Below are 24,340 nucleotides of genomic sequence, written 5' to 3'. Positions count from 1 at the left end.
TGCCCTTCAGTAGCCTATATGACACAGAGAAGAGAGATGGTCATTGTCATTTATGATTTAGGCTCTTGTCTTCCTTGGTGAGAAAGCATTGCAGTCATTCAAGTTGTGTTAAGTGTGTGTTTGGACAGGTACGTATCAAAGGGGACCATTACAGTCAACAATCAGCCTAATAATTACCAAACAAATGAAATGGTCAGATCCCTGTTCGTAAACACCCTCGCCATCAAAATAAGTTAAGTAATACAAAAAAGACTTTTTTAGAATAGTGGATAGATGGTGATCAAAGGACACTTTGTTGTCCACATAGATTCCCAGGTCCCTAAATTACTAAATCAGTTTTCAGTGGGTGCTGCTGATGTGATAGCTACTGGGGACATCATGCTTGCCATGAAGAATATTATTCCTCTTTTTTTTGACATTTAGCTTTAGTCCATGGTTATGACATCAGCTACTTGTTTTTGAGAGGCTCATTTAGAGGATAGTTTATGGTAGCACTAAGTTTAAAGTAATCTGTAGACTTTGTCAGCTGCAAAACTTTTACATTGGTTTTGACTGAGAAGTAAATGCCAAAAAGGATAGGGGTTAACATTTAGCTGTTAGAGTTTATCAACAATACCTATGTGTGGGATGGTATCAAACACCTTTATGAGGTCTAGATATGTGGTGAGTACTGTTTTTACACTCATTCTCTACTTCATTAACTTTCATAAAAAAGTCTATCAGATTAAGCAGGCAAGATATGTCCTTGACAAAACTAAAATGCTTTGTGTCAAGCATTTGTAGGTTACCTATGCCCTTCCATAATGATCCTCTCCATAGCCTTACTGATGGCTTTGGCTTTTTTATTGAAACTTGGGAAAGATAAAAGGATTTACACAGAGTAAATTTGTCAGGTTAGCTATTCTGAATGTGAGTTAAAGACACACAGTTTTCATACATCAGGAAAATATTACATGGCTAGAGAGATTTTGACAGTGTCGTGTATCGTACAGTATCTTAGTTACAGTAGAGAGTAGATTGTCTGAATGTCGATTATCCAAAACGTCAATTACCTGAACCAGCCTTCCAAAGTTTTTGGGTAGGAAAAATCTTAAAGTCTGAATATGTAAACATTATACATATTCACCTGAGCATGTTTTTTGAACTTGTAGCCAGATTGTGTGATAAATAGTCTTTATTGTCCACTGAAATCACTGAATGGTTGAAAAGCATATTGCTGCATGCAGTATAAAACAAGATTTTAGAAGTTTTTTATCTGGTTCAATTATATGTTTAATTATCTGAACAGTTCTGATTTTAAAGAAAGTGTGAAGAAAGTTTCCCTGAGAGATAACACTTGGTTAGTAACTGCTGATGTATGTTCATTGTACACTGTAATTCCCAATGAAGAAGGAATTGAGAGGCTTTACAGGAGTGCTGAGGGGTTGTCCTGATTTTAATGGTGAGGAGATTAGTCTGTTGGCTGAACTCTTAGATGTAATATTGTCTTACAATTTTTTTTAGATTCAACAATAGATTTTTTAAACAAAATAAAGGTGTGGCTATGGGGGCAGCTATGGCCCCCAGCTATACCAATTTGTTTATGACTAGTTGGGAAAGAGAATTTATTTTTAATTCTACATTTGCTAGCAATATCTGAACAGTTTGATTATCCAAACTACCCTAGGTCTCAATTAGTTTGGATAATCGGCTGTCTACTGTATAGTGAAGTGAAGGGGTATCAGCCCAGGTGCAAAGCTGTTAAGCTGGCCAGCAGGTACCTTAAAAGTGTTACTGATTGGGAGCAAGTACAGTAATGATAGCTGACAGTGTGACTATTTAAATTAATATGTTTTGTTATCTGTGACCACAGCAAGGACAGGTGCATACTAAAGGAGGCCTTATACTCAATAATCAATGATGAAATAGAGAAGGACATTTTTTTGGATCATCAGTTTTGATTTAAAAGAAAAATGAAAGTTGTTTTAGTGCTTTCATCAAGATATAACCAAAAGACTTCTTCAGAAACATCATTCCAATACAAGTATCACATTAAATATCCCTCCCAAAAAAAAATGTGACATAAAAAAAACAATATAATTAGGTTTTCCCATTTAAAGCAAAACCCTATAAAACAACATAATAATTTTTTGACATATAAACAAAGTAAAAAACAATAAAATAATACATACATAACCATGTACAATCTGGGACAAATTCATTTTACTAAATCACCAAATTTTGGGAACGAGGATATGAGCATATCAATGACATCAATAAATGTAACCTTAATAATACTTTATATAAACATGTATTGGAAAATCCAGAGCATGAATTAGGTTTTATGGGGTTAGATCTGGTAGTTAAAAATGTAAGAGGTGACCCTTGGATTGATCTTATTGAATATAAAGAACTTAGGTGGCAAATTAGATTAAATGCCTGTATGTTCCCTGAGCTTAATTATTCGTTAGCTATTGCCAGTGTTCTTAAACTTTGTTCATATGTGGTGTGATTTAGTAAAATTAATTTGTCTTGGATTTTACATGGTTACATATGTATTTTTTATTTATTTTTTTTACTTTGTTTATATGTCAAAAAAGTCTTATGTGTTTTAATAGGGTTTTATTTTAAATGGGAAAACCTAGCTACATTGGTTGTTTTGTCACTTTTTTTGGGAGGGATATTAAATGTGATACTTGTATTGGAATGATGTTCCTGAAGAAGTCTTTTGGTTATATCCTGATGAAAGCGTTAAAACAACTTTCATTAAACCCGGTTTGAGTTCCTGTGTGTTTTTTTGCTCTAACCTGGATTGTACCTGTTGTGTTTCAGTTCCTTTGTTTGTTTGGTTTAAAGGGACACTGTTTCAGGCACTGATTGCTCAGGGACACCAAATGACGTAGTTACTGCTCTGGACAAAAGTCTTTCAGGAGCTCAACTTTCATTGGATCATAGATTAAAGAGAACAATTTCTTATTCTCTTTTATTACTTCAGCCTGAAAATTTGAGTTAAATTGAACAGATTAAATGAAAAAAAGTCTAGACTAAAATACTGCTGAAACCAGACAGCAAGACTTTTCCTTAAAGAAAAGAATTACAGTGGATATAAAAAGTGTACACACCAATGTTAAAATGCCAGGTTTTTATGATATAAAAAATGAGACCACAATAAATCATTTAAAAACCTTTCCCACCTTTAATGTGACTCATAACCTGTACAATTCAATTGAAAAACAAACAAATCTGTTAGGGGGAAAAATATAAAACGTACAATAAGGTTGTTGCATACATGTGCACACTCTTAAACTAATACTTTGCTGAAGCACTTTTTGATTTAATTACAGCATTCAGTCTTCTTGGGTAGGAGTCTATCAGCATGGCACATCTTGACTTGGAAATATTTGCCCACTCTTCCTTGCAAAAGCACTCCAAATTTGTCAGATTGCAAGGGCATCTCTTGCACACAGCCTTCTTCAGGTCACCCACAGATTTTCTATTGGATTTAGGTCTGGACCTGGCAGGGACATTCCAAATCTTTAATTTTCTTCTGGTGACACCATTCTTTTGTTGATTTGGATGTATGCTTGGGGTCATTGTTGTGTTGAAAGGTGAAATTCCTCTTCATCTTCAGCTTTCTTGCAGATGCCTGAAGGTTTTGGGCCAAAAGTGACTGGTATTTGGAACTGTCCATAATTCCCTCCACCTTGACTAAAGCCCCAGTTCCAGCTGAAGAAAAGCAACCCCAAAGCATGTTACTGCTAGCACCATGCTTCACCATGGGAACACTGTTCTTTTGGTGATGCAAAGTGTTGTTTTTGCGCCAAATGTACCTTTTGGAATTGTGGCCAGAAAGTTTAACCTTGGTCTCATCAGACCATAACACGTTTTCCCATATGCTTTTGGGAGACTTGATGTACTATTTTCCAAATTGTAGCTGAGCCGGGATGTTTTTCTGTGTAAGAAACGGCTTCTGTCTTGCAACCGTACCCCACAGGCCAGACATATGGAGAATACGGGAGATTGTTGTCACATGTAGTACACAACTAGTACTTTCCAGAAATTCCTACAGCTCCTTCAGTGTTGCTGTAGGTGTCTTGGCAGCCTCCCTGACCAGTTTTTGTCTTGTCTTTTCATCGATTTTGGAGGGACGTCCAGTTCTTTGCAACATCACTGTTGTCCCACACTTTCTCCACTTTTGATGACTGTCTTCACTATGTCCCATGGTATATCCAATGATGTGGACATTTTTGTGCACCCTTCTCCTGACTGATACCTTTCAACAATGCTTTGTAAGCTGTCTGCGAACCATGGTTTTTGCTGTAACAGGCAACTGAGTAAATGTCAGGAAAATCCTACTAGGGCAGCTGTACCTTATTTGGGGTTAATCAGTGTCTCTTTAATTGATGGCAGGTGTGTACCCAAAAAAATTGAATGCTGTAATTAAAGCAAATGGTGCTTCAACAAAGTATTAGTTTAAGGGTGTGCACACTTATGCAACCAGCTTATTGCACATTTTTTTATTTTTTATATTTTTCCCTTAACAGATGTGTTTGTTTTTCAATTGAATTGTACAGTTTATAGGTCACATTAAAGGTGGGAAATTTTCAAAATGATTTATTGTGGTCTCGTTTTTTTATATCACAAAAACCTGGCATTTTAACAGAGGTGTCTACACTTTTTATGTCCACTGTATAATGAGAGCACAGTAAGATTCTACAACAAGCCAGAAACAGTGGTTATGAATCAAAGTAAGTAATTTATTCAGATTTTTTCAAACCAAGGATGGAATGCAAATGTGAAGAAATCAGACATTTGTTTTCCAAAGCTGATGTGTCTCACATTTACTGTAATGTATTCGGAAATGGTTTGGTAATGCTTTTAGCAAACAGGTAATCAAATAAGTATCAGAAAGATAACCAAAGAAAAATCCCAGGAAGTATTTCCAGTAACAGTAATGTGTGAGCCTTAGAGTCGCTGGCTTTGGGTGTCCTGGTGGAAGTGTATTTACCTGATAGTCTGAGTGGAGGTGACAAAGTGGGTAAGCTGTTCCAGCCTTTCCCAGGTGTGTGTGTGTGTGTGTGTGTGTGTGTGTGTGTGTGTGTGTGTGTGTGAAAATCAGATCACAAAGACAGTGTGAATCTCAGCTACTTTGAAAAGGTAAACTGAGAGCACTGATTTCACAGATAGGGTGGTGGAAGGCTTGGCTTGGAATACCCGGTTAAGGATTCAGTTCTATAGCCATGTCAGTGGGGAGTCTTATTTGGGGCCTGGAGAGAAAGCCCAGCCCGAGAACTGGAATGTGCATTCCCTGTGTGCTCTTAAGGGAAATTGTACTTGGTGCAGAGATCTGCACCTGAAAATATTGCGTGTGTCTATTTTTTTCACAGTAAATGTTTCCCACTAGTATGAGTGGTGAGGATTGAGGCTCCTTGGTCATTGGCCCAGAGGAGGGCATCACACTCGGTATTGCGCCTGCTCCTATTTATCATCTATTTCTGTGAAATGGAAACAAATGCTGAAGGTTTATAGCTGACTAAGTTTGCATATGATTGCCACCTGGTGGTTATTATCTACACCCCTGCAGACACTATCATTTTTATGGTCCCACTCCACAAAGGTGGTGCCACAACGGACCCCAAAAACTATCGCCCTATAAGCCTGACTAGCCTGGTCTGCAAAGCTATGGAGCGTATCATCATGGAACTCATAAACAAAGACATTGGGAACCTCCAAACACTGGATCCTACCCAATTTGGCTTTGTTAAGGGCAGATCTTGCCTCTTGAACCTAGTCGACTTCTTTGAAACAGTCATCAAGGCCATAGATGAAGAGAAGGTAGTCCACACAGCCTACCTGGACCTCGCAAAAGCCTTCGACACAATACCCCACTCGGGCATCATAAATAAGCTCAACAGCTTAAATATCAACCCCTATGTCACAAGATGGGTTGCAAATTGGCTCAGGGATAGAACCCACATGGTCAGAATTGCAGGTGCCATGTCAAACTCTAAACCAGTTACAAGTGGCGTCCCACAAGGTTCAGTCCTGGGACCTCTCTTGTTCGGTATATATTTCTCTGATGTACAGGCTAACATGGGAGGACTATGGCTGACCAAGTTTGCAGATGACTGCAAACTGGGTGCCATAATTGACTCGCCGACTGACACAAGCATCCTCCAAAAGGGTCTCACAGGTGCCAGAGCCATGGCCTAAAGCTAAATGCCAAAAAGTGCATAGTCATCCCCTTTGGGAAAAACAAAGTGCCCACAAATTACCACATAGGTGGTAATCCATTAAGTACCGAAGAAGTAATTAGGGATTTGGGGACACAAGTAGATAGTAATCTCTCCTTTGACAAACACATTGCCAAAGTGGTTAGAAAGACCATCTATATAGTCCACCTTATCACGAAAGGGTTCACATCTAGATCAAGAGAGGTCATTGGGACCCTCTACTCATCACTCATCAGGCCCATAATTGAATACAATGCCCCATTTGGGATGTACCTTACCCAACACCTGCAGCAACTGGAAAGACCCCAAAAGTACCTCACCAAGAGGATCAAGGGACTCAAACAGATGCCCTACGCAGTTAGGCTAAAGAAACTCCAGCTCTACTCAGTTGCTTACCACCTACTCAGAGGCGATCTGTGCCTGACATATAAAGCCATGTCCAAACCAGAATTAATGGACATGCTCCACCTCAGGAAAACCAAATCCCTTAGAGCTACAAGCTCCAGGGACTTAAACCTCAGCACAGAAATAAATAGGACATGCTGGAGGGACAGATTCATACCCAGAAGCTCCCCTCACTCTGAAACAAAATCCCAATCCATGTTAGGCAGAGCCCCTCAATGACCCTCTTCAAGAGAAATCTTGACGAGTGGATGGGAGATAGTAGGTTTACCCCTGGGATCTCTTCTGTGTCCCTACTAGACAGAGGCACAGTAAACTAACCTTAAAAGGGCTATCTCTATGACCTACTACACAGAGGCACAGTCAACTAATCTAAAAGGGTGGCGAAAGCCAAACACACCCTGGCTAGGCTTATAAATGCCCTAGGGCAGATAGCCTAGTATCAACCTATGAACCTATGAAGGTCTACCTCTCACTAACAAGTCATGCCAAACTCGTAGTTTTAAAATCAATGCTAACAAATGGAAAACTGTACTCTTTGGGAAGTCACCCATCTCAGCTAATTACCATGTTGATAATACATCCCTATGAGTCGACCCAGTGGTCAGGGGTCTGACTATGCACGTAGAGAGCAGCCTTACCTTTGTCGACCACATGGCAAGGAAATCCTTTTATGTTGCACAATGTATAAGTAACGGCTAGCATCTAGGTCCAGGTCATTATCCCTCTGTACTATACCCTTATCAAACCAATCATAGAGTACAATGCTCCCTTTGGTATGTACCTGACCAGGCATATGCAGCAACTAGAGCAACCTCAATGGTTCTTTACAAAAAGAATACAAGATGTTACAAACTTGCCTTATGCAGAGTGCCTTAAAGCCCATTCCCTCTACTCAGTCTGTTATAGTTTGCTGAGGGGTGATCTATGCCTGGCTTACAAGGCATCTGCAAACCCCATAGTTATGAATCTCCTACATATTTGTAAGTCAAAGAGTACCAGAAGTACAGGGTCTAGGGACCTGACGTTTGTCTGTAACTTACAGAGAACATGCTGGAGAGACAGATATGTGTCCCAGAGACTGTCAATCCTATTGAACAGGCTTTGCATCCATGTGAAGCTGAGTTTGTCTATTGCCCAGATTTAGCACAACCTCCTAGACAAAGGGATGGGGAATAGGAAATTTACACAGCGCCTGGCACCCATGTCCATGATTGAGAAACGTACCTAATAAATGCCTGGCTCTCAATGTCCTGTTTTGATATAGGACATTATTATTCTTTTGGGAAAACCTGGCTAGGCTTAGAAAGGCCCCTTGGGTCATTAGCCTAGTAGCAGTCTAAGAATCTATGAAAAAAAATTGCCCCCCACCCTAAGCCACTTTTTTGCTTCCCATTTTATTCTATGCATTCCTCTACTTGTTGTTCCTTCATTTTTATTGTCCTATAAGCTCAGTCCTTCCTAATTATAACATAAAATTGACTCTTATCTCTGCCAATGGTGCACATATGTGGTGCTTCAATGCACATGTGAGCACACACATTGAAGGAGGAGTCCAGATGGAGAGATGGAATCAGCAAGAAAAGGAAAACAATATTGCAAGCACTGAATTCATAATGAAGTCTTGGTGAAAATCTCCATGTGGTAGACCCTGTTGTTACAAAATCTCACCAAAATGGCACTGATGTATAAATTGTATTTTATGTAGCATATATCATATATATTAAAATGAAAAAAAAGATGGCTGGGTGAATAGGTGTCAGGAAAAAAATAGCCACTCCTGATGTATGGATTGATGCCAGGACTGGAAAAAGCAATGTAGAAGCCTCAGGACATGAAACATTTCTATCACAGGGTTAGGCCAGGCTCAGGGGGATTGTGTCCCCCTTGTGCAGAAAGTAGTAGTCCACAAAATCTGACAGGCCAAAAAACAGGCATAGGGATGACAAAATGGACTGTTGAGGATAAGAAAAAAAATATGTGTTTATTATTATGCAAGAAGCCCAGAATTTCCAAACAAAGGATATCCAGAAAAATGAAGATAGAAATTAAAGGAAATAAAATATTTGCACAAGGAAAACTGTCAAAAGCTATAAACAAACAACTGTATTCATTAATACACCAGATCCATGAAAAACATTACATCTGCAAATACACTTTGAGGCACTTGGAAAAAGGAGCAGCAGAGGATGTGCAAAAATATAAAGAACTAAACCCAGAGATTATTGAAAGATATAAAAAAGAAACATGGACATGGGAAAGAACTACAGACATGGTATAGTAAAATATTTATGCAAAGGAGAAAGCCAAACTAATCAATACAAAAAAATGCAGCTTCAAATATATTTGAAGAGAAATACAGGCAAAGGCATCCAGATATGGAACATTTTAAAGTGCAGAAGATAATACAACAAAGGAGGGATGTAGAAAAAAAAGATTAGTAATATAGAAGCTAAATAAACAGAAAATTAAATTCTGGAATATATGCAAAGTGAAGGATTCAACAAGGAGAATCCAACGCAGGAAATGCTGCACCATGATGGAACAATGGGTCCCCAGAGTAAGGAGTAGCATATGGAGCAGGAAGCATCTGAAGATGATGTGCCACATTGTGATGCTCTAGATTATTCTGTAGGAGGCCAGAGTAAAAATCCAGCTGAAATTGCACAGCAATGGAAGGAGGATGAAACAGTGGCAACTCAAACACAGGTAATGTTGTGGAATAATGGAGCAATGCTATTCAATATGAAATAGAAGCATAGTGCATTTGGAGAGGTATGTCACAGGAAAATGATCTAGAACTTTCTGTAGAATATGCACATGAAACATGAAGCAAAGAAGATGCTCTCAGTCCAAGAGCAAATGATCTAAGTGAATACCTGTTTGAATCAATAGCGATGGACTGATTTATTTTCATTATTTTAATTGCAAGAAATGACATGTGATATTGCGGTATCATTTGCATTGTCTTAGCTTTGTCTCTACCAAGCCTTTGTCGATTTCTAATGAATGAGCAACACTGTATATACCAATGTAAGCTATGCATGTGCTCTGTTTCTGAATAATGTGTATGGAAGCTAGTCTAGAGGTTTTTCTTTCATGTATATGCACCTACTTATTTTTTTTGTATTCCCTCTGATAACATGTAACTGTATTTTATGAAAAGTCAAAAGCGGTGCTAATGTGGACCTTTTCTCCCTAGGCCTCTGCTAAAACCCCAGTTGTACTTTTGTAGTAAACAATGATAAAAAAGACACACACAAGTGTATGTATATATATGTATGTATATATATATATACATATATATATATATATATATATATATATATACACATATATATATGTGTGTGTGTCTGTGTGTGTGTGTGTGTGTATGTGTATATATATATATATATATATATATATATATATATATATATATATATATATATATATATATATATATGTATGGGTCCCCTTCACATGATCGACTTTTCACAAAGTTAAAATTCATATGGCAGAGACTATATGATCTACTTTTGAAAAGCCGACCATGGGGAACCGCTATCTCCATACAGTGTGGAATGGGAAAATGTCCCTCTTCCTCAGTGTAGTGCGATCTCGGAGTTGGTATATTTAAGTTATGGGGTGTGTGGGGGTGGAGTCCCCCATGGGGGGTACAGGGGTGCTTTCCTCCCTGCTAATAGTTTTAAGGTAAGAGTTCGTTGTGTTTTTTTGTGTTTATTTTACATGGTCAGCTTTCCGAAAGTCGATCATATTGTCTCAGACATATGAAAGTCAACTTTATGGAAGGCCAACCATGTAAAGTAGACCCATATATATATATATATATATATATATATATATATATATATATATATATATATATATATATATATATAGATAGATATGTTTATGTGATGACCCACCACTAGACCAGTAATCAAGGAGCCTCAATGCTCACCACTGGCAACAGTTGGGGCCATACAGTGGGAGGATGACAGGTAACTGCACAGTATTTCCAGATGCAGCTCCCTGCATCAAGAGCAATTTCCCTTAAGAGCACACAGAGACCACAGTCAATTTGGGGATGGTTTCTCCCTCTTTCTCCAGATGCCCAGTAAGACTCCCCTTGGCACAGCTAAAGAGCTGAGATGTCAGCTGAGTGACCAAGCCAAGACCTCCAGCACCATCTCTCTCCAACCAGTGCTTCATGTCCCTACCCAAGTAGCTGACACATGCACTCTTTCTGGTTTGATTTACTCACACACACACAGACACACACAGACACACACAGACACACACAGACACACACACACACACACACACACACACACACACACACACACACACACACACACACACACACACACACACACACACACACACACACACCTGGAAGGCTGGCACAGGTTTACTAGCTATGCCTTCTTTTGCCCAGACTATAAGGAAGTTATCACTACCACCAGCCAACTCTTTATCATCTACTTTAAGGCCCTTAAGAAGGGGTGTCCAATTTTAATGTGTAATGTTACTATTAATACAAATGGTAGTTTGAGCAAAGCTATTAGGAGTAGCCCACACAGTGTCACCAAATAAATATGAAAGTTCTCTCAGAGCTCAAATATGTCTGGACAGACCAGCCACAATGAAAGGTTTAAATATATTTAATAATAAACAATAAAAGAACATTACAATACTAGATATAAAATACATATTCACAGTGGCATCAGAGTTCAAAACCACAGGAAATATTTAAAACAACATTGTAAGACAGTTTGAAATAAAGAAAGAAAAATATCTAAACTAAGCTTTGCTATATTCCTGACTGTATCTAAGAGAGTTACTATACCGTAGTGAACTTACTTAAGAGCAAGGCAGATGTGGTGAATGGATCTTCTAGCTGATGTTGCCAGGTCCAAGACAGAACACAGAATGCTCTCCCTCTCTCAGACACTTCTTAAATTATATCTCAAATATTACTGCTGGAATAGTGTCATGTGACTCTATCCCAGGTGAAAACCCCACTGCTGGAAGCTAGCAATGTTTAGCATCTACCTGTGAAAATACATAGACTTCAGATCTTTGGCAGATGCTGGAAGTCACAAAACAGTTACATTACTTCACATTTCGAGAACAGTAATTATTTCACCTTAGAGACAATACAGAAAGCTCTCTCATTACAGACATTGTGTCTCCTTGCCGCATTGAAACTGAAAGATATATTTTATTGTGTAGCCATAAAGTAATTTAATTTCAGATATATTTCTGAAGTTAACTTCCTGTGTTCCAGTTTCCACTGTTAAAATATATACATTTAAACAGTTACAATAGTGTATATACATTTCTGTTCTCTTCCAACAGGACACACTGTGGATACATCTTTAAGCTCAGTACTTAACAAAATAGCTTTTTAACACATGTCTGTACAGACCAGTTTGATATCTACATGACATATAGTTCTAATACATTTGTAACACAAGCATCTTATATAGATCGTGTTCATATTCATGACATGCTGGCAATATCTCCCTTTGTCACAATATATATAAGAACAGATTAAAGAAAGCAAATAAGACCTAAAGTGTTAGAAGACTGGTTAAACAGAGGAACACAGTAATTAGGACTATAAAGAAAAATGCATGTGATAAAATAGAAACAAATAAGATATTCTACAATGCAGCTAAACTGATAATGAATAAAGTAGTACCATAAAAAAACTGAGCAAGGAAAGAAGGGAATGAGTAATATGCCAAAATGAAAGCATCAAATAGATAAAACTATAAAGCAATAAAGACATGAAGCATCACCGTTAGAAGAATACAGAAAAGGGAACAGATAATAAAAAATAGTTAGAAAGATAGACGTGGTAAAAGCAATGTACAATATCAAAACAGACCAGGATCTATCATATACCATTCCCAATAGTAAACTAAAAATATCAGCACAGGCAGAAAAAAAAATAGAAAATATGCAAGTAAATATAAAGGAAAAGAACAAAATAAGTCATTTATTAATGACCTGAAAAGTGTTTTTAGAGAACTGGGAAACAAAGCTAAAGGAATAGAAATATCACCAAAAAAGAGGAAATCAACACATTCTAGAGAAGTATTTATGAAGACCCTGTTGAATATAATTGAGATTCTAGATGGACAAGAAGAATTAAAATAATCAGTATAAAGGATATGGAATGAGATGAAGTAATGACCAGTGAAACTGAGACACAATTAAGAAAAGCTCCTAAATGGAAAACCCCAGGGTCAGATGCAGTAGTTAATTTCTGAATAAAGGTATTAACATCTTTAAACAAAGATTAAACGTGAGTAAAAATTATTTACATGGCTATCCCAAACAGACACCAACCTGGTTAACAACAAGAAAAACAATAGTCATACTTAGATATGCTACCAATATGTGTAACCCCATATGAATTACAGACAGAGACAATTTAGAGCACATTGCAGGTGCTGAGAAAACCATTCTTGGCTAACATCAAATACTAAAACAATACGAATTTCTTGAACTCTAATCATATATTGATTAAGGAAAGGGATCTAGTCCCATCATGGCATTAGAAACCCAAAATGCGTGGAGAAATTAAGCCAACAGTGCACTACAGGTATGTTGATGCATGTGGTTAATTTGACCTTTAATAGTGTGGTTACTCAATTGTGTGGTAATGCAATATTTGGAAATGCATGGCTTCATTATTCATCAGTATCCCCAACAAGTCTGTGTTATGTTGGCACTTGTGCATATCTAATACCCATCAGGCTGAACTGAAAAGTTCCATTTACACTACTTATTGGAAGGTAACATTAACATGTTTTGAGTGTTTTCCAAAAACTATAATAGTATGAGAACAATGCATTTATTTATTTATTTTTGTTAAAATTAGAATAAAATTTAACCATTGTGTTTGCGAACATGTATACATGATCAGAACAACACATTTGAAAAATGAATTACATAAGCACAATGTTACTTGTACTGGGTAATAAATTGGAATGTTATCAGTAAGGTTCATATGGATCATAGACAGGATGTAGTCATTACTATGCAAATTAATACTTTGAGTTGAAAGGGCAGTTAATCCTTAATACTAGGTACTGCCCAGATATTTATGCTCATATCATTATAACAATTGATTAAAAACCATTACAATAAATTTTATATATATATATATATATATATATATATATATATATATATATGTATATATATATAGAGAGAGAGAGAGATTATTATTTTAGGTGCTTTCTGCCTTTTTAACCACTGCATTTGTTTGTCTTTGGTCTGTTGTATTATTTTTATTTATTTATTTAATTTTGTATTTAAGCATTTTTTCTTCATATGTATAAGTAAATAATTAATACTTTTCTACTGGCATAGGCTCATTTAGTTGCATGCACTGACTGGTCATTAATGCACCTAACCTTTTATCTATGACAAAGCATTTTACATATTTTACAACAGTTTTGGTCTGAGTACATGTCATGAAAAAGTAAGGTGTAAAATGTGCTTAATCTCTAAATTTGCCTTATTTTGTTATTGCACTAGACAGTGTGATTTTCATTTATATTATGAAGTTAAATTTTGGAAGAATTGTGGGCAAATGTTTAAAATAATGTAATCTTGTTCATGTTTTATCAGCTTCCATTTTAACTAGTTCTGATATTTAACTATATGGAGTTCTGGAATCACCTTTACATAGCAGTTAGTTTAATGAACCTTTTATAAACCTATTGTACCCCATTCCTTAATTGAATTTGTAAATGTTGCTTCATACTTAATTTTGTACATTACATTTTCATCTGCATTGCACAGATGCAGTGCAGCAACTTAGTTGGTGGTGTTCCACAAAGATCAAGTTCAAATTGTAAGTTTTGGGAGAATTGGGAGCATTTGATGAAATCTATGTTAATAATGCTCATCTTTTTCATGTTTTACAGGCTGCCATTTTAAATTATATTCCTATATTGTTACAGCTTTTTAACTGTGTGGAATTTTAGTATGAAATCTTAGGGGTAGTCAGTCTGTGAAACTGTTGCATGCCACTGCTCACTCAACTCTATCTGTAAATGTCATTTCACAAAAATGTTTGTAGATCACATGTTTGAAATTAATTGTTCAAATTTAGTGCAATATATCAGGTAGTGGTGTGATCTATAGGTAGTATGCTAAAAATGTTAAGTTAAGCAGAGTTATGGGCCTTCATTGAAAATAACGTGTTAAAGCTATATTTTGTGTTGTAAAAATTGAAGCTTACTTTCAAGTTTTGTAGCTGGCAGCTTATTGGAAATTTACATAGCAACAAATTGTCCCAACTGACTTATCTTAGCACCCAGACATCCGTTACAATGCACAACACATCACTACCTCTTGTCTGTTGGTGCAGTGGGTTAGTGCTATAAGCTATAGATCTTGTGGTAAAGGATTTGATTCACTCAAGCATAATTTGCCAACTGTGTGATGTTGCACAAGACACTTTATTTGCAGTAATGACCATAACACAAGTAGCACACTCAGCATTGGTGCATAAGGCTATGGGTTCTATTCCTAAACCAGGTAGATTGATTGCTGACACTATAATGCAGCATAAGAGGGTGTGCCATCTTTCCAATAAGGCAAAAAACTAAGGTTCCATCTGTTTCAGTTAGAGGTAGCTCAGAAGGTTGTAAAAGATCCTGTGGCACCTACCAAAAAGAGTAGGGTTCCTTTATTTAATATAACATAAAAACATTATTTACATATTTATATATTCACAAAGAATACATATTTAAAGGTGCATATGTCCACATTGGTTGATTTTCTTTTGTTTTTTTTTTTACTTTTTATCATTTTCTTATAACAGCTTCATTGTTATTCTTCCATGATTGCCCCTCACTCCTTCTTCCACAACCACAATTGAATTTTTCACAATATATCTGCCAAAATCCATTTCCTACTAAACAAAATGTTATTCAGTTTTTCATTCCAAATTACCCATATTACATAAAATAATCCACCATTTTCACACATTTTTCTTATTCTTATAATATCCATACATAACTGTATTCATATAAATATTGTTTACATCATTAATATTCTCAACATTTTTTACAATTTCATTACTCTTTTACATCTCAAAAACATGTTCTGTTATCAGTTCCTACCTATAAAATAAATATATTCTTTCAACTTTCATTTTATATGGGATAACCACCTTTGTTGTAAACTGTTTTACCATTCTCCATAAGAAATCCTGGCACTCTACTATCTTGGTACAACACTTTTCTCTTGCTTCAATAGCTTTAATCAGTTTATCTGGCACATTTTCTCATTAACTTACAGGAAAATATTGTTTCACCACATTATTATATATTTTTTTATATTTCTCTGTATCATTAATTTTTATTTAACTTGTTAGTATTTTTCTTAAGTTTTAATTTCTTCATTTACAAAATTGCTTGTCTCTTTTTCTTACTCTCATCACCCTGTACTGTTTTGTACATATATTTAAACATTCTTATTATTAATTTCTCATTTTCTTTATTTACCCATTTTAATACTCTATACAGATTTAAAAAGGCAGAGTAAACAAATGGATTCAGTAATCCCAGTCTCCCTTCATCTTCATTCATATACAACATATCTCTTTTCACTGGATTTAATCCTAAACCCAATATGAAAGAAACCACCAGTTGTATAATTTCCTATTCATATTTTTATGTGATCATATAAACATTTCACATATATCCTATTTTCCCATTAATACAGAATTCACCAGATAAACCATTTTTTCCTAAATGCTAATCTGTATGTCCTCCACATAAAACATAGTTCTTTCATTTCTTTGATCAAACCCTCCCATGCCATCATAACTACATTTTCCCAAATTTTATCACTAGCCAAGACACTTCATTCATTGGAAAATGCACAGCCCCAATTTTCATAACATCACTCAAACCATAACCTTTATCCTTTTTCAATGCCATTTCCATTTATTTAAAGAGCTATTCAGATAAACCAACATTTCTCTCATCCATATCTTGTTCTTAGCAACTACAACTATATATCTAGTATGTTAAAATTACTGGAATCACAACCTCCTTTTGCATCACATGTCTGCCATCTTTTACATAATAAGCTACTTCACTCACTATCACATTTATTACCAATACAAATAGTTTTCCATTTGTGGGACATCCCTGTTTTATATTATATACATATATTCTTAACTACCCATTCAATAACAGTCTCAGTTTATTACTTGTGTATGCTAATCTAATTCCATTACTTATTCAATACTTCTCCTTAATATACCACAAAGCATCATGTTCTACTTTATCAGATGCCTTGTTAATATCACCTGTCATGTTTCACTTCCTGCATTTTACTTATATTATCATCCACAATTTCTCATAGAACCAACAACATGGCATCCTTTCCATTTTATACCATATATGCTTTCTCCCATATTATCAGTCATCCTTCCTTGCATTCTCTTCTGCATTACTATCATAAAAATGGTATAATCTGTGCCAATTAGTGGGATGGGTATTCACTTTTTTATTTCATTCTTCTAATCTTTCTTCCATATACATTTTAATACCCCACTTCATAACTCTTCATAAACAAACCTTTTCTTCAACCACTCTTACAGTACATTTGTGAAATACTCTCCTTGCCAGTCTAATTTCTTGTACATTCCATACCCTATACCATCTGGGCCTGATACTAAATCAAAATGTACTTTCCTCAGTACTTCATCCAATTCACTAATAATAATTTCTGTTTCAAATTCTTCCTTAACTTGTTCTGGATTTGTTTTTTACTTCCCATTCCCTCTTATTTTCCTTCTTTTTGCTCTTATAAATACTGTCTACATGCTGTACTACAATATTTATCATAGGAAGTTACTAGGCTATTGGCCCTGTGGCCCTTATAAGCCTAGCCAAGAGTTTATCCCATGTTTAGACAAGTCAGCACCCAAAGCCTCTGTCCAGCAGGGACACAGGTGGAATCCCATGGGTGTACTTTCTGTTTCCCATCCAGTTATCCAGGTTGTGCTTGAAAAGGTATAATGAGGTACTCTGACATGGAGAGGGAGTCTATTCTACAGATGGGGTAGTCTCTAGGGCACAAATCTGTCTCGCCAACAAGTCCTATTGATGTCATACACCAGGTGTAGGTCACGCGTGTGGGTTACTCAAGTGGAGCTTGACTTGTGGATATGCAGCAGTCCCATCAAGACGGGGTCTGAGATTGCTTTGTATGCCAGACAGAGGTCACCTCTGAGGAGTCTGTATGAAACTGAGTAGAGGGACAGGGCTTTTAGCCTATCTGTGTAGGGTAGATGTTTGAGTCCCTGGATTTTGTGATGAGGAACCTCTGTGGTGTCTCCATTTGCTGCATGTGTTTTGCTAGGTACATGCTGAAGGGGACATTGTACTAAATAATTGGCCTTATAAGGGAAGAATACAGGGATGTTATCACCTTCTTTCCTTGAATGTGATACCATTACTTATGAGGTGAGCCATATAGAAAGCTTTCCGTACAACAGAAGCAACATGGTGGTCAAAAGTCAGGTTGCTATCAACCTGGGTGCCCAAATCCCCCATGACTGATTGTGTGCTTAGGACATTGATATTAATGTGATAATTTGTGGGGATGTCACTCTCCCCAAAGGGGATGATAATGCATTTTTTGACATTCATCTTGAGGCCATATTTCTGGCACCAGTCATTTGTTTGGGTGAGACCCTCTTGGAGGACGTCCACATCACTTGGGGAATTGATGACCATGCCCAGCTTGCAGTCATCTGTAAACTTGGTCAGTCATAACCCACTGGTTTTGGCCTGCACCTCAATGAAGTATATCCCAAATAACAGAGGCCCCAAGACTGATCCCTGGGGTAAGCCACTTGTTACAGGTCTACTGCTTGAGCTGGCTTCCCCTATTTTGACTAGGTGGGTTCTATCAATGAGCCATTTTGCTACTCATCTGATAACATATGGATTGATACCTAGTTGGGAGAGCTTGTCTACTATGCCCGAGTGGGGAATAGGGTCAAAGGCCTTGGCCAAGTCAAGGTAGGCAGTGTGCACCATCTTCTCCTCATACATGGCTTTGGTTACTGTCTCAAAGAAGTCTACCAGATTTAACAGATATGACCTCCCCTTGACAAAGCCAAATTGTGTGGGTTGAGTGTTTGGAGGTTGCCAATGTCTCGTTTAATGAGGTCTATGATAATCCATACCATGGCCTTGCAGATCAGGCTACTTAGGCTGATGGGTCTATAATTTCCTGGATCAGTGGATTCTGCACCTTTGTGCAAAGGAATGACAGTGGCTGTCCTCCAGTCAGCTGGGACAAAGTCGGTACTCAGGCTTTGGTTGAATAGGGTGCTTAATGGTGCTGCAAGTTCATGCCTGAGTTCATGTAGGATGCAGTCTGGGATGTTATGGGGTCCTGTGGAGGCTGTATTTTTTGCTTTTGAGAGGGCAGTGATTAGCTGTTCCCTAGAGATAAGGGGAGTGGGGCAGGTATTGGGGATGTCCTGATTTACTGTTGGGAGGGACAGAGGGGTGAAGTTTTCACTAAATCTGTCAGCCAGTAGGTTAGCTATATCTACAGCATTTGTGCATGTAGTGTCCTAGACCACCTGTTCTGAACAGATCTGGGTGCTTCCTTTGAGATTGCAGACATATGTGAAGAAGGTCTTATGATTGTCCCTAGTAGATGTGGCCAATTTGGACTCGAAGTTGGCTTTAGAGGATTTCACTAGTGCTCTTATTTTCTTGTTCTGGCTAAGGAGAGATTGCTTCCAATTGGGCACCTGCTCTTTCTTGCTCCTGGACAGTAATTTTTTCCTTTTATTATACAGTTTATTTATTGCAGATGTCCACCAGACAGGTTTATTCTTCCTTGTGAGGATGATTGTGTCCAGTCAGATATTCCTGATTCCATGCATCTATATAAGTGCTTGTATAGTACTTTGGTGTAGATTTGGACACTGGTGCCAGTTCCAACAGAGGGGGAGGGGGCTGTGAAGTTGATTATACTATCCGTCAGGAGGTTGTAATCAGCTTTGGAGAAGTTTTTTGTTTGACCCTAGCTAGAGGGGGGTCAGGGGAGATGCTGACTTTGAAAGCGACCGCTTTATGGTTGGATCTTACCAGGGAGGATGATATTGTAGGGCTGCTGCAGTGGTTACTCATGTTAATTAATAGCAAGTCCAAGATATTATCACCTCTTATAGAGGTATCGACTAGCTGATCCAAGGCATTTGCATTAATAAAATCAAGGAATCTCTGGGCATTTGCATTCTGGCATGATTATTTTTTCCAGTCTATGGTTGTGTAGTTAAAGTCACCCAGGATCAAGGTAAAGGGATGAATCTTGATAGATTCAAAGAAGGGAAGATAGGTGGAGTTGGCATCCTGAGTCAAATTTGGGGGCCTGTAGCTAGCTATGATTTGAATAGGGGTCTTGTCTATGGTTAACTGCACCTGGAGTGTCTCCTGTGTGTCATACTGTTTGACCAGCCTGGAGGTGTGTGTGTGTCATTAATATACATTGAAACTCCACCTCCTTTGTCTTTACTGCCCACAGTCTGGGGTCTGAATGTATGATAGGATGAGTAACCAGGTAAGGCTGGGGTGCTCTCTGCAGCTTTGAGCCAGGTTTCTATGACTCCACAAATGTCAGCATCTTCCAGAATTAAGAATGCTTACAATGAGTGAAATCTCATGTTTAGACTACTAGTGTTTAGCAGCATGACCTTTAATTTGCATTTTCTTGAAACTTTTATGTTGGTTTTATCAACCTCAGGACTTTTCCTGGAAAAGGCACTATGTGGGAGGCAAGGGCCTTTGCCAGAAGCCTGAAGCCCAAGTGAAACAGATGCAGACTGTTTCTAGCAATCATCGTGGTTTGTCGATCATATCTTCCCAGGCTGTCAAGTACTGGATCCCCCTGGAATAACACCAGAAACTAAGCCAATTGTTAAACTCAATCATTTTCTGTTTGTACTGAAGCATCATTCTGGGTGACGGTAGAATGCTGCTTAAGGGTAGGGACATACCTGCCTGGGACCCATATTCAGTGAGCTCAGTCATGTCTGCCTTCATATAGTCCAGGGAGGTACATCTGAAATCGTTCACCCCATCATTGACAATGACAGAGTCATAACAGTACCTGTTGTTGAGAGACTTGAGTGTATGTCTGATATGGCAGATTCTGGCACCTGACAGACAATTAACTGTGACTTTCTCCTTATCCAGCTTGGTGTGAGGCACATCTGTATGTCTCACAATTGAGTCTCCTATGCCTATGACTAATATGTTGGGTTTATGGTTAAGCCTTTGTGGTTGTGAGGGACATGTGTGTGGACTATGCATGGTATGTGGTGTGGAGGGTTGTGGAGTTCGCATGTGCTTTTGCCTCTGAGGTCTCCTTTGTTTGGGTATGTTTTTGTTGAGAACCTCCACATATGTGGGTGTGTATTGTGTATTTTCTTTACCTCGCCTTTACATTTTTACTTTCCTTTATTTTACTTGCATCCTCCTTTACTATTTTACCCAAATACACATATATCTCCTGCCTTCTACCTTGTATATAATATCACTGACTAAATAGTAATGCCTTAATTTTTTTTCTTGATTCCCTTTATATATTTCATTTCCCATATCATAATGCTCTCTTGTGTTATTTTTCAAATTCTCTAATACATTCTGTACATGTTCCCATACATCACTTTCCCTTCTTTTGTTATATATCCTGTCATTGAAAGCATACTATTTTATACTTCTTTTAAAGTCACTACCCATTCAGATCAGTTTTTATTGAAGTTCTTCATTGTTAAGTGATTGTTTCATAACTGTAATACTTCCCACTCTTCAATTGTATCTCATAATTTCTCATTTATTCCTTTATGCTCCCTTTCTTCCATCACCTTCATCCATATTGCTAAATGGTCTGGAAAAAAAAAAAAACATCACAACTGTATCACCATGTGCTATCCCCAAGATTTCTAATGCTACAAAATAATAAATTTCAGATCCATGTGCCTTCTTCTCTAAATCTTTTGACCTTTGTTCTATACAGCTAATTTACCACGTTATCACTGTGTGTATTTTTACACCTTATTCTTACTTTTTACCTTTTCCCCTTAAATCACAGTTAAAGTCCCCTGCAATTATAATTTTCATGTTAACCACCACAGTCTAATGTTTTATGAAACACATTCTCTCTTTCTCTACTACTTACATATACATATAATGTTATAATTCTGTAAACATATTCGTCCCACTTCACAGTCACAGCAGTTCACCTTCACATCGTTAACATTACATCTAGTATTTCACTGTTTTTACATATCACAGCTACCCCACAACAATGCTCATTTCCTAATTTCCATATTATATTTACACCCCACAATTTTTCTGGTTGCAGTATTTCTTGTATCCTCTAAGAGAATAACATCCACATCGCAGTTAGCACACCATTCCAGTATCGCAGTTAGCACACCATTCCAGTATCGCTATCCTTACAGTGTTAATATTTTTCATAATTACTGAAAATACTCTAAAATTGTTGCTTCTTTTTAAATTTAGTGGAAATAATTTTACATTTTCATTTTCTTTTACTCTTTCCACAACTGAATACTTTTCTTGGGTTTTCTTGATTTTCAGAATCACATTTTTCACTGGCTAGAACTTCAAAAATGATTAGTGTTAATCCCTTCTCCTTACCTCTTCCTGCATGCATTCTCTTCTCATTTTCCCATTTATATTTATCCTGCCTCTACAGTTTCTTGTTCGCCTAGTTCACCCTGTCTCCCATCCTTTTGTTATCCTTCTTTGTGTATGTTGCCTTCCCTTTCCCCTTCTTTTTCATTATTTGCTGTCTGCTTTCAACAATCCATCCAAAAGTGTCTTCTTTTTTTACACAACCTGCGTTCAGGAATATACCTTCTTGCTGTATGTCCTTTCTAACCTACTGGTTACATTTTATCTTATTGCAATCACTAATTAAATAAGAAATGTCCCCACAAAAGAAATATGATTTAACCTGGCCAGCATATCTTAATTTCTGTCTATGACCAGCCACAACAATAACACTTGGCAAATTATTTCACCAGGTTTTCCAACCTCCATCCTCCATTCAGTAAGTTTCTCTCATCTCTAACTTTCACAATATTAACACAAATTTCACACAGACACTGCATGCATCCTTTTTAACATTGTCTTCTTCCAGGAAATCTAAACTGCAAAGTAACATTTAAGTTCCTACCAGAAAACAAATAACTGTTCCACAGATAAATGTCCTTTTTGTTACAAAGTTCCAGAAATTTCAACATCAGTCAATCAGTTTCAAATTTTAAGTCACAAAAAGTATCTGTTCCAGTATGTATATAAAAAAAACAGATTCCATACATTTGGTCGCATTACACTTAGTCGAAAATGATTTCAGGCATTGCACTTCACTGAAAGCTCACTTGACTGAAAGCTCACTTGGTCGAAGTTCATTTGGTCGAAAATGGAATATAGCCCCTGCCCCACTGCAGTGCAACCCTGGAATGAGAATATTAAATAAGTGGGGTAGTGGGGGGCACAGACCCCAAACTTGGGGGGTGTGGGGGGTGTACCCCCCACACATTATGCCAATAGATTTTACTAAAGATATATATATATATATATATATATATATATATCAATTCATTTCTAATGGATATACCTGCTTATAATAATGAATACATTAAAATTATGTGGGGGGGGCTATGACACCCACACCCCCCCTTATTTAATATTCTCACTCCAGGGTTGCACTGCAGTGGGGCAGGGGCTATATTCCATTTTTGATCAAATGAACTTTGACCAAGTGAGCTTTCAGTCAAGTGAGCTTTCAGTGAAGTGAAATACCTGGAATCATTTTCGACTAAGTGTAATTCGACCAAATGTATGGAATCCAAAAGAAAACATTTCTTCAGTTTTAAAACCCATAACAGTTACCAAATTTTCCCATTCATAATATCTGCCTATTATAGCATCATTTGTATTCTTATTCTCACAGACGGCCTTCTCTTCTTTTTAAAAACAGGTTACTTACAGCTCATTGCTACTCTTCTTTTTCCCCATCTGTCACTGCTTCGTTTGTTTAGTTACTACATCATCGGCTGCACCAAAACCAGATAGCTTCTCAGTTTGTTGCTTCTTTCCTCTCTACCTTTCACAATATTAACACAAATTTCACACAGACACTGCTGCATAAGTTTTAACATTGTCTGTGTTCTCTAAACTGCCACTTCACCTGGCTCCTTCCAGAAAACAAATTACCCACAGATAAATGTCCTTTTGTTACAGCACTTCCAAAACCATTATCTGCCATCTCACCCCATGACACAGCAGAACTGTCACCTGGATCATCCTGCTCGATTATTTTTAACTGAATATCATCTGCGGGCCCTTCTGATACCAGATCTGATATCTGCCCGTAGACTCGCTTACTTCCTTCTATGTGGTGACTAAATAATGCTCATTTTTAACATCCACCATGCAGTAATTATTGCTTACATTCTGAAACTTCATATCAATCACATTTTCTCCAAATTCTCACTTTCCATCTCCAAACTCTCAACAGCTTTACTCTTCCCCTCCATGTTTCTCCTTCCCTGAGGCCTCTTCCTTGCTACTGTAGGAGTCCTCCAGCACCATCTAGCAGCTCCAAAGACCAGGGGAAGTTGCCTGATGCCCTGGCCAAAT

This window comes from Protopterus annectens, chromosome 9.part0 (assembly GCF_019279795.1).
Source record: "Protopterus annectens isolate FY-2018-M chromosome 9.part0, PAN1.0, whole genome shotgun sequence".
NCBI lineage: Eukaryota > Metazoa > Chordata > Ceratodontiformes > Protopteridae > Protopterus > Protopterus annectens.
The sequence above is the reverse complement of the archived record's forward strand: the minus strand, read 5'-3'. Positions refer to the sequence as shown.